General features: G+C 37.7%; 1 pseudogene; it reads right to left on the reverse strand.

Moving 5' to 3' along the window:
- Positions 1-10,888, reverse strand: part of LOC136386950 (T-cell surface glycoprotein CD1b-2-like) — a 16,073-nt pseudogene extending 5,185 nt beyond the window's left edge.
- Positions 10,889-13,144: the final 2,256 nt, after the last annotated feature.

The following is a 13,144-nucleotide window of genomic DNA, read 5'->3' on the forward strand; positions in this document are numbered from 1 at the left end:
AACAATAGTTTGGTGGTTACCAGAGAGAAGGAGGTGGGAGAGTAGTATGAGTTAAAGGGATTCAAGTATGTTGTGATGGAATAAGATTTGACTTTGGGTTGTGAACACACAAGGCAATATACAGATAAGGTATTATAGAACTTACACTTTAATCCTATATAGTTTCACTAACCAATGTCACCTCAAGAAATTTAATTTAAAAACCAAATAACTATTGGCAGAAACAGGAAATAATATGCTTATAGAAACACCTATCAAAGCCAAAAGTTAGTTTTTGAAAAGTTTATAAAATTATTAAATACCTGTCAAAATTAAAAAGAGAAAGAAAGTATGAGAAAGAGAATAAAATTTCAAGACCTGGAAAAAAAGGGTACATAACTGCGAACCCTCTAGACATTAACGTGATAATTAATAGATATTATGCACAGTGCTAACAATAAATTGAACATTGAAAACTTGGACAAATTCTTGAAAAACACAACATAATAAATATGACACAAAAATAAGTATATAATTTGAATAAAGATATATTTATTTTTTAATTAGCTGTGAGGTTTACACCCTACTCAAAAAATTATGTTCCAACATATATGGCTTCAGAGGTGAATTATACAAAATAGTAACAGTAAAACAACACATAAATCATCTCTGAAAATAGAAATATGGAAAATATTTCTTGATTCAATTTATGAAGCAAACAATCCTTAATAGAATTACTTACCAGGAAAGTTACAGATAATAAGTAACAATATAATATAAACAAAATATTACCAACTGAATCCATATACATACATTAAGAACAAGAGAGATATGGTATAGAAACACAATTTTATTTTACCATTTGATTATTAATAAATGTGATTTACTATATTAAGGACAAAATATAAAATATCTTGTTATTTCAAGATAGGCAGAATAAGCATCTAATAAAATTCAGTAGCTATTCATAGTAACAGTAATAATGATAAATATTTAGCAAATTGAAAGAAAATGTTTTTAATTTTATAAAAAATACTCAGAAACTCTTAACAGTAATTATAATAACTAATGTTAAATTCTGAATAATTCTTATCTAATATATTTAAACAGATGAGAATGTCAGCTGTCAGTTCTCCTCATAGGTACTAGAGCTCATATTCAGTGCAGGTGGGCAAAACAATACTCTAAAGCAGGGGTCCCCAAACTACAGCCCGCGGGCCGCATGTGGCCCCCTGAGGCCATTTATCCGGCCCCAACCACACTTCCAGAAGGGGCACCTCTTTCATTGGTGGTCAGTGAGAGGAGCATAGTTCCCATTGAAATACTGGTCAGTCTATTGATTTAAATTTACTTGTTCTTTATTTTAAATATTGTATTTGTTCTGTTTTGTTTTTTTACTTTAAAATAAGTTATGTGCAGTGTGCATAGGGATTTGTTCATAGTTTTTTTTTATAGTCCGGCCCTCCAACAGTCTGAGGGACAGTGAACTGGCCCCCTGTGTAAAAAGTTTGGGGACCCCTGCTCTAAAGGATCAAAAGAAACAATTGGATTTTTCCTATTTATAGATGTCATAAAAGTATGCATAGACTATCCAAGAGGAACTACAGATAAAATATAAAGTTTCTCAATTAATTTTATAGATACTGGAAGCCAGGTATAAATATTTTAAACATATTTTTATGTATTAGCAAAAATCACAGGAACACATATCCATGCACACACACTATGGCCAAAAAAGAAAAAAGAAAGAATAAATTGAAAAGCTCATGTATCATGAAACAAAATTTCTCTTTCTAAAAGTAATTTATTTAGAAATCACATGAAAATCATGAGTAAATTAACGTGTTCCAAGCTGAGGACACTAAGAGGAAAATCATGAGTTCAGGAAACTACATTGAAGAGATGCTTTGAGGAAGGAAGGAGATTAAGAAGAACAAAAAAATAATAATAATTTAAGAAGAACATGAAAAGACTATTGCAAGTCATGAGATGCAAAGAAATCAAAACTTTTAAGAAATTTAAAGATTAAACTAAATTGATTTAACAGGAACAATGAAAGCTGGGTTTATATAACTAAGGTATCCAGAGGTAGCTAAGTCTCCACGAAGAGCAAGATTTGATCTTTAGCTCTTTCATTTCATCATTCTGTTTATTTATGGGCTTTATTCCTGGTCAGCTTTACCCATGGAACAAAATTCTGTGGCAATCTTGAGCTTTGAAGGTGGCATACATACCGTCCAGACAAAAAAAAAACAACACATCTTTTCTCATCCACCAAATATAATCAGTCAGCGTTAGCTGAATTGGACCAAATTAGGTCACATACAAGCTGTGAACAGATTATTCCAACTAAACAGGCTTCCATCTAAGGTTGAATTTACCCCCTAAAGGACATTTGGCAGTATGTACAGATATATATGGTAGCCAAAATTGGAAATATACTACTGGCATCTTATGAGTAGAGATGCTGCTAAAATTTCTATGGTGCACAGGACCACCCTCCATAACAAAGTATCATCTCCCCCAAATGTCAGTAGTAAAAGGAAATCTTTAGACCAGGAGTTGTCAAACTTAAATGTATATCAGAATAATCTGAAAGGCTTGTTAAAACATAGCTTTTTAGTTTCTTTTTTGGGTTTTTTTAGGTAGTAAGTTATAGTGGGGTCTGAAAATTATATTTTCTAACAAACTCATAGGTACTGCTGCTGGTGGTGACTTATAGTTCACACTCCAAGAAACATGGATTATTTAGGGCCCTCGACTGTAGCTGAGGGTGCAGTAAAGCATACAACAACAGGCCTACTCTACAAGATGAGGTGGAGTTTAATGCATTCTGGAGAAGTATTGATAACTCGCTATTCTAATGCCAAGAGGATAAACATATATTTTCAGCCATTTCCTTCCCATCTCAACTCCTAAAGTCAACATTGTCCTAAAAATTTCAGGTGGGAGAAAAGCTTCCAGATCCCCTCACTTCTCCAAAAGTTCTGCTTACTGTGACTTCCCTTTTTAAATTCTATACTAAATAAATTCAAATGCTTTCCACCTTTCTCCTGCTGCTGTTCTAATCAAATGAATTTAGATTTTTTAAGTAGTGATTTTAGAAAACTATGGAATAAACCAGTCATGGGATTCAGCCAGTTTGCACTGGTTCATCAGAACTGATACCTAATTTTTTGTTGAGTTTGGCAAACTGGTTGTTAAAATGGCATTTGTAATCAGGGTTCTATCCAATGTGGACTCCTGGCAGCCACTCAATGTGGAAATCATAAGTTAACATTCCTTACTATTTTTTAACATTCATCTGTGCAACATCATACTCTAAGGCACCTGTGGTAATGTTCATTCCATCCATAGGTAAAAAAAAAATTACAAGTGAGAATGCCAATCAAAAAGCAATATGGAAATATCTTTTATTATTATTTATTTATTTATTTATTTATTTACTGTGACAGAGACACACACACACACAGACAGAAGGACAAACAGAAAGGAAGAAATAGAGATGAGAAGCATCAATACTTTATTGTGGCATCTTGGTCGTTCATTGATTGTTTTTTTATATGTGCCTTGACTGGGGCAGGGGAGTTATAGCAGAGTGAGTGACCCCTTACTCAAGCCAGTGACCTTGGGCTTAAGCCAGTGACCTTGGGCTTCAAGCCAGCCACCGATGGGCTCAAGGCAGAGACCATGGGTTCATGTCTATGATCCCATGCTCATGCCAGCAATACCGCACACAAGCTGGTGGTGAGCCTTACTCAAACCAGATGAGCCCACACTCAAGCCGGCAAACTAAGTTTTTCAAACCTTATCCTCTGCATCCCAGTCCAATGCTCTATCCACTATACCATCACCTGGTCAAGCTGAAAATATTTTAAATACCAGTTTTATTGCTTTTTGTCGAGTATTATTTTATTTTTTATGAATATTTTAAAACTCTTTCTTATAACATAATCTAATTTTATGTACTCTTTTGTTGTTCTTATTTACGTATTAAATGCATGAAATAATAAACTACATTTTGGTATATCATTTTATAATACTTAAAACAATAATTAGGGCAGAGAACCTGTTGGGAAATTATCTGAATCCTACCACTAGAATAAGCAAAATAAATAAATAAATAAATAAATAAATAAATAAATAAATAGTATACATATATGTCAAAGATCAAAATGAATTGATACACCATAGATCTCAAAGTCCCTGAAAAAAAGAATAGCCCTTTTGATTCTGACTTGACTATTTAACAACTTCCTTGCACTGTTATCCCTCACATATCCTACTTCTCATTTATTCTCACTAAGAAATGAGGAACAGAATCATATTCAGATTAATCTTTTAGGTAAACTCTAGTTATAGTATGGGCATGAAGGTGTTTTTCCAGAGGGGTTCAGGGCATAAAAATGGAGAACATGGTATCTATACATATATATTTGCTATTTAAGAAATACTTTATTGATAATAAGAGATAAAATATCAAATATAAAGAATAAAAGGAGGAAAGAAGTAATTTTGATTAAACCTATTAACATGGCAGTTATATCAACTCAGATAATTTTACTGAACCAATACATATGCAAGTAAAAAATCTTGCCAGAGATCCATTTAGAACAAGCTTTCCCTCAAGGGACTTTCAAATACAAAAGAAAAAGAAGCCTTCTATGTTGAGGACACTGAGTAAAATGGATCTCTGCATGACACCAGACAAGGAAAGGTATTTCCATTGTAGAACTAGGGAAGGAGAAAGAAGTGTCACAAATGGGCCTTGAAGGTTAGAAAGTCATCTAGATAGTGACAGAGAAATCACATTAAAATAATTAGTATCTCTGCAAAAATAACTATTCCAGCATAATTTTAGTTAGCTTACTTTGACAAATGTTATTTCAGCACAAGCAGAAAAACTGTTTTGAAACAGGAATACAAAGATATTTCACCATTAAATTATACACAGATGCTCCTTGATCTACAATGTAGAAACATGCCAAAAAGTCCATTGTAAAATGAAAATATCATATGTCAAAAAAGCATTTAATGCACCTGACCAGGTGGGGGCACAGTGGATAGAGCATCAGCCTGGGATGTTGAATACTTAGCTTTGAAACCCCAAGGTTACCAGCTTGAACACAGGTTCATATGGCTTGAATGCAGGTTCACCAGCTTGAATGCTAGGTCGCAAGCTTGATGTGTGGATTATACACATGACCCCATGTTTACTGGAGGACCTAAAGGTCACTGGCTTAAGCCCTTGCTCACTGCCTTGAGCAAGGAGTCAGAGTTTCAGTTAGAGCCTCCCAGTGAAGGTACATATAAGAAATCAATTAATGAGCAACTAAGGTGCTACAACTATGAGTTGATGCTTCCCATATACCTTCCAGTCTGTCTGTCCCTGTCTATCCCTCTCTTTTGCTAAAAATAAAAATAAAAAAGCATTTTATGTAAGTAGCTTACAGCATAGCATAACTAAGCTTTGCATACTTTAAACATGCTCAAAACATATTAGCCTACATGTGGGCAATATCATCTAACACAATAAATATTACATATAGGAGAATATTGGTGGTTTATCTTCATGATTTTATGACTCCATGTGGGTAGCTAAGGAAAGAATCAAAATTCAGGCACCATTTCTACTAAATATGTATTGCTTTCACACCATTATAAAGTAAAAAAATTTCAGTCAGGGACCATCTGTACTTTATCTATTATAAAATACATTCTTTCTCTCATCTTACATCTCTGAAATCTGGTTGGAGTCCAGCATTGATACCACCTTATAGTTCTTAATTCTCTTTTTGCTATTGTGTAAATTATAATATATCTCACAACCTAAGAAAACTCTGAGTTGTTAAATATGATAATTATTTTATTAAATATGATGACATTGACTCCTGTGCTGACAACTTGAGCTTCTGGTCTTCTGGGTATTTATTCCAAATGGGAAAGGAGAAATGATGAAATCTCACTGAATAATCTGATATGACCTGTTAACACAAGCAGTTTTAGCTCTACATAAGATATATTAGTATATCCATTTCATACCAGAATTATTCATAATGACCAAAAGATAGAATCAACCCAGATATCCATTGCCAGGTGAACAGATAAACAAACATGTTATATAAATACAATAGAATATTATTCAGCCTTCCTTAAAAAGAAAATAAATTCTGACACATGCTACAACATAGCTGAACCATAAGTACATTATGCTAAATAAAATAATCCAGTCATAAAAAAACACCAAATAATAATTTCACTGAGATGAGATATGTAGAGTAGTCACATTTATACAGGCAGAAAGTGGAATGTTGGATGTCTGGGCCCAGAAGACCGTGAAACGACAAGATGTTGTTTAATGGGTATACAACTTTAATTTTTCTAGATGAAAAGAGTACTAGAGATTAATTGCACAAAATGGAAGTGTAATTAGCACTGTTACGCTATGCATTTAAAATGATGGAGATAATAACTTTCATGTCATGGATTCTTTACCACAATTAAAACACAGATTTATATAAAATACGTGGGAAGTGGGGGAAAGTGCAGAGGCAGGGACACAGGGAGCAGATGGACAGCTGTCAGAGGGACAGGGGAAGAGGGGACTGGATCAAAGAAGGCGAAGGGATTAGCCCAAAACATAAACAGATAAGACATAGATACAGACAACAGGGTGGCAGAAGTCAGAGAGAATAGGGGGTGGAGGGGGAGGAGGGCAGGGTCACTGATCTGGGGAGAGGGAGCAGGATGCAGAGTGCAGATGGTGGTATATTGAGTTGTACACTTGAAACCTCTATGGTTTGGTGAACAATGTCAACCCAATAAATTAAAAAATAAATGAAAGTAAGATCGAGGCTTAAGTGATGTAAATAAATAAAAATGGTATAAAAGAGTGGAAGGTGAACAGAAAAGAAAGATTTTTTTAAACTTACCTTCGCCTCAAGTACCATAATGCAAGACATATCAAAAGAATAAAGGTGGGCAATATTATTGCCAAAATTATCACCGTGGTGGAAGTAGGATGTCCTGAAAATTGGGAGAAGACACACAGATGTCACTGAAATACCCATTCTCTGACTCTTCCTGCCCTTCCTTAGCTCACCTGGGTGTCAGCTCCATCACTCACCTGCTTTTGATGTAAAGGCAAATTCAACTTTCCCTCTCAGATTCTCTAACACAATAATCCTTATCTATCTTCTATCATTTCTTCTTGTCTCATGTCACCCAATTTATAAGCCCATAATTCTTATTTTCTATATAACAGGTGAGTGATTTTCAATCTTTTTTTATCTAATGACACACACTAATTACTAAAATTTTGTGGCACCCCCCAAAATATATTTTAAGCTGATCTGATAAAAAAAATAAGTAAAATTTGATTCATTCGCACCAGATGGATATTATTGTGTTGGCTGTTGTCATTTTTAAAATATGGCAATCCAAGAAATCCACTCATTACTAAATAGACAAGTACTGCGTGTTTTAAAAAATCCTGTGGCACACCAGTTAAACATTGCTGCCTAGGTCATCTATCTCTTTCTGTCTCTTGTTTTTCCTCCTTCTTTCCTTTTCTCCTTCCCTCCCTCCTTGCTTCTCTGTCACACCCACTAAGTCTCACCATTTGCTCGCCCCTCCCTCCATGTTTGTGGACCATCTCCTCCCATTTCTGGCCAGGTCCAGTCCAGTTCTTCTCACCCCAGTGGAGGACGATGTCCTGGCCTCCCAGGCTGCTGTGCTTTACTCGGCAGTTCAGGTTAGCCTCCTCCCCAGCCACAACGTCCAGGGTTACTCGGAGATACCACGTCTCGTTAGCATTGGGCAGGATGTCACCTTGATGAGTTCCTGGATGCTCCTGCTCACCCCTCATCCACATCACCCATATAGGTTTGGGGTAAAATCCTGAGACATGGCACACCAGAAGCAGATGACCAGGCAGAGGAGGGGGGCCACTGGAAAGCCAGGCCTCGGGCTTCACTGGGGCAGAAAGGAGCAGGACAGTGTCACATTATGACACTAATCCAGAGCATAGGGAATCAGAAACCCACAACTTTGAACAGTGAATTCTCCCACTCCTTTGGAACCTCCCCCAAATTTATTGATTAAGCTCCTCTCTCTTAGGGAACTACTCCCATAAAATTTAAAGAAGTGGTGGAAAGTGACATAGAAAAGTCTTGGAGAGAGAACAGGACTAACCTTGTCTCTGTAGTTTCGCCTTCCCAGCATCGAGAATGCCCAAGAGAAATCGAGGACAGGTGTTTGAGAGGAGCGTCTCTATGATATTAATGAGACCTTGGTATTCAGAGACAAGTGTGCTAAACCTTTGTGCCCTGGGGCTGCCCTGTGCAGCAGGCACACACAAATTATTCTGGAAGCTCGCAAAATCCACTCCTCCCAAAGCTCCCCTCAGGAAGCTTACAGTGGTCTCCCCAGAATGCAGCTCACAGCCTCCTATAGCCTGGATCTCAAAGAGATCTAGATAGAAGAAAAAAGAGAAAAAGATATTTAAAAACCAACAAAGAGGAAAGGGATGGGCAAAGAACCTACTCTTTTGATTTGGGTGAGCATCAATGTTTGAGATGTTAAAGGAGCCAAAAGCAAATCCATTACCATCACGTGCTACATAATGACTTTCAGTGAATAAAAACCTATGTACAAGAGGGTAATCCCATAGATCAGTGGTCCCCAACCTTTTTTGGGCCACTGACCGGTTTGATGTCAGGAAATATTTTCACGGACTGGCCTTTAGGGTGGGACGGATAAATGTATCACGTGACCGAGACAAGCATCAAGAGTGAGTCTTAGACAGATGTAACAGAGGGAATCTGGTCATTTTTTAAAAATAAAACATTGTTCAGACTTAAATATAAATAAAACGGAAATAATGTAGGTTATTTATTCTTTCTCTGCAGACCGGTACCTAATAGCCCACGACCGGTATCGGTTTATGGCCGGGGGGTTGAGGACCACTGCCATAGATTATAATGAAGCTGAAAAATTCCCATTGCTTACTGACATCATGTCCATTGTTAACAGCATAAAGCATTGCTCATGTGTTTGTGGTGATACTGAGGTAAAAAAAACTGTGCAGCCAGTTGTGTAAGAGAATAACAATGTAATATGTAGAGGACATAATACTTGATAATGATAATAAATAATGTGACTAGTTTATGTATTTATTATAGTTTTAGTTTTTATTTTAGAATGCATGCTTTCTAGTTAGAAAAAAAAATTCTGTAAAAGTATGTCGTGTTATACCAGCAATAGCCTTACACCTGTCGTGTTTACTGCATCACTTGATAGCATAATTTACTTTTCTATTTGATTTAATGATACATATTTTTTGTACAGTAATCTGCTGTATAGTATATTAGCCTTGAAGCAAAAAATATACTGTATAGACTAGGTGTGTGGTAAGCTATCTTATCTAGGTATATTTAATTGTACTCTGATAGTTACACAACAATAACATTGTCTAATAATGTATTTCTCAGAACATGTCCTGACTGTCAAATGTTCTATGACTGTATTCTGAGACTGTTAGTTTAAAAAAAAAATTATTGATTGATTGATTTAAGAGATGGAAGGAGGGAGGGGGAGAGAAAGAGAGAAAGAGAGAAGCATCGATTATTTTCCACCTATACATGCACGCATTGGTTGAGTTCTCTATAAGCCCTGACTGGCCGTTGAACCTATAAACTTAACATATTGGGATAGTGCTCTAAATCACTGAGCTACCCAGTCAAAGCTATTCAGAGACCTCTTCATAGAAGAGAACAGGGAAAAAGTAAACATATCATAAGTGGTGGGAAAAGACTGTTGTAGTAAAGTACAGTGGGTGAGAAGAAAGAAGGGGGAAATCTGAGGAGACTGATTATAAAGTCAGGAGGAAGTACACATTCCAGGACAAATGGGAGAATTACACTGAGAGGAGGAGCAGGCAGGAGATGCTTAGGAGATGGACTGAAAACAAAGGAATCACATTTAGTTCACTCAGGGACAGGGTAGGAAAAGCGAAGGCCTCTTTCTTGGTGTTTAAAGGGAAAATCTATACACAAAAGGAGTTCTGTATCAGGCAAGGTGCAAGAAGCAAGAAGAATCTGAAATACCTTGTGGAGGTATGAAATCTAAGAGGAAGACTGCTTCTAGAGATGTGTGTGCAAACAGTTGGATTAACTGAGAAGGAGAGAGAAAGATCATGCGGTACAGCAGCATGAACTGAGAGAGAGAGAGAGAGAGAGAGAGAGAGAGAGATCATTGGTAATCTCCCCAGATCAGAGAACAGCACTCACATGTCAACTCAAATTCACTGACACGATCCTGTACTATCTGAGTGACACGATGAAATAAACCCGTAACGTTTCCACCACCTCAGTCACCTCTGCATCACTGAAGTTGCCCTTGGACCAAGGCTTCAGGAAAATGGCGGTGCCTGAGTCACTATCCCAGCCATGGATCTGCAAATCATCCAGCCAGCCTGAGCCTTGATTTTGTGCATAAGTGTTGTTGACAAATGATGATATCTGGTTGACATGGAAAGAGGTCGGCCCATGGAGAGCTGTGGGTAGTGGAAGGATAGAAAATGTGAAAAAAAGAGAAAAGCAGCAGGGGATAGGGGTGGGGGAAAAGAAAACCCAAAATATCTAGGAAAAAAACCCCCGAGTCTATACAGCAAAATGTCAGAAACAATTGCTTTTGTCAGGGCCTCTGGCTCCATCCTCAGCCTCCAAAATAGAAGAAGAAGGCTGGAGATGGGCTGGCCCAGACCCTCAGCGGTATGCACAGCATGCTTTCATCCAGACCTCCCACACCCAGAGTTCCAGCTAGAGTTACTTTTACCATGCTCGTGTCCACGCTTGTTGTCAGCACCTGGGATGAGATCTGCTAGCAACAGAAGTGGCAAAAGCAGCATTTCATCGGTAGGTAAAAGCTCTGACTCTTTGAGCTGCTGTTTGATCTCTGAACTCAGCAAACTTATTATTTCCTCAGTGCTCTATAGCAACTTCCTCTTCCAAGGGACAAGTCTCTGCCTCATCCACGTTGAACATCAGAGAAAAGTTGTGCTTCCTACACCCTGACCCTCCCACTGCCTGTCATTTCCACTCCAGCCCTTGACTTCCAGATTTTTCTTCTTATCTTCCTGGCTTCCAGGTGCTCTTCCTGACCTCAGCTTTCTTTATACTACCTTGAAAAAGCCACCATATAGTTTTGAAAGGTTATTTTTCTTCCCCAATGTTTTATTGTAACATCTTTTAAATCATAGGCACTGTGAAACGATCGCCTGCCTTAATCTAGGAAAATTCTTTTGGTTCATCCACCCAACTCCATCTTCCTCTGCATGGCCCTCTCTTCTCTTGCACGTTCTCAATGGCTCCTCTTTCTCATTTTATCCTTTTGTCTTGTCTCCCTAACAACACATTTGTGTGTGTTTGTGTGTGTGTGTATGTGTGTGATGACCATTTACAAAAGGCAGAGCATTATTTTTCCATGTTTTCAATGTTTTTAGTTCTTCCAACACTTATTGATTTTAAAAAGAGGAAGGGTAAGAGAGAGAGAAAGAAAGAAAAACAGAAACATCAGTTTGTGGTTCCACTTATTTACACATTTATTGATTACTATATGGCTGTGACTGGGTATTGAACCTGCAACCTTGGCCTATCAGGATGATATGCATCCATGGCCAGGGCCCTAAAGGGAACACATTTAAAACATTTGCCAGTACAATGGAACTGAAGACACATATCCTAAAATCAAATCAAATAAATACTACAGTTTATACTTCAAGGAAAATTATCTTATGCCATAGCAGTTCTTGATAGGAAAATTATATTCTCTACCAGTATATGACCTTCTTTTCAGTAATTCTTGACATTGTAGCAAGGTAAAGTCAACAATCTACCAAGTAAAGAGATTAAAGGGAAGAAACATTTTCTGGTGAATCATGTGGAAGACTACAGTTTCGAAGAAGTGTGAAGAAATCTGTTAATGACAATGTGAAAATAATAAAGGAATGTGGAAATAATTAATTTGAATGGGCTAGATGGGGAGCCTGTTAGAAAGATAGCAGACCAGTCAGGAAGAGCCCACTCAGGAGTGGTTAGGTCCTGGTTAGGCCACAAGGAAGAAGGGCAGATTCTGGTTGAGAAAGGCTGAGTCCGAGGCCAGGATGGGGGAATGAACATCCAAAGGTCAGAGCTATTTCAAGGAGCATTAATATGAGGGTATATTCAGGAGTGTGAAGAGATATGTGTATGTAGGTCCTTCTTTGTATGTGAGTGGTGGAGGAACAGTCAGAACAGTGGTAAAGATGAAACAAAGAAGGAATGATCCTGGGGAGACCAAACACAAGGTCAGGAAGATTGAATAATGGTCAGAGTCCATATATCATCTTCCCTGGTCAGGACTTTCATGGAAATATCAGCTTGGAAAAGAAAAATCACATTCAAACTGAAACTGACTGAAAATGCCTGCACTTCAATGCAAGGCTATGCATGTACAACTGCAGTAACACCTGCATGTTCTTCAACTCTCCTTGTTAAGATTACTTGGGGACCGGGGTAACAGAAAACGAATGGTGCTTAACAGTGTCCTAGCGATGAGTCTGAATTTTGCCCAGTGAGCCTGAGCCCTTGATGTGCTGCCAGCTCTGGTTGATAAAAAACAAGATTTGGAGCATGTGATAGGAGGGGTATCTTCCCACCTGTGTTCTCTTTCCTACTGTGCTTGGCCCATGCCAGAGAATTCCCTTGAAGAGCAGGGGCAGAAGCAGCAGCATTGGAGCTCTGTTAGGTAAGAATGCTTCAGCAGGGTGAGTGCCTGCTGACTCAGATATCAGCTTCTTCTCCAAACCCTTTTGAAGTCTTCTGTCACTTACTTTGCCACAAACCGACATCTCTTTCTGCTCACTTCCCTGTCAGAGAAATACGACTGCCTCCCTCAGCCACATGCCTCCCACAGGGTCTCACATTTCTCATCTATCTCTCTACTATTAGGATTCCAGATTTGCTTTTTGCTCTTGTGTGCCACTTGACGTCCCCATTGCACCAACATTTATAAAAGGGGTCCTAGTTTTTAACAATGTATGTAGTTGGTGTTCTGACTAAAAATACTGTACCTCTTAGCCTTGGAGAACTTAAGCCCACAGTTGAATACTCAATGTACTTTTCTA

This window comes from Saccopteryx leptura, unplaced genomic scaffold, assembly GCF_036850995.1.
Source record: "Saccopteryx leptura isolate mSacLep1 unplaced genomic scaffold, mSacLep1_pri_phased_curated manual_scaffold_23, whole genome shotgun sequence".
Lineage (NCBI taxonomy): Eukaryota > Metazoa > Chordata > Mammalia > Chiroptera > Emballonuridae > Saccopteryx > Saccopteryx leptura.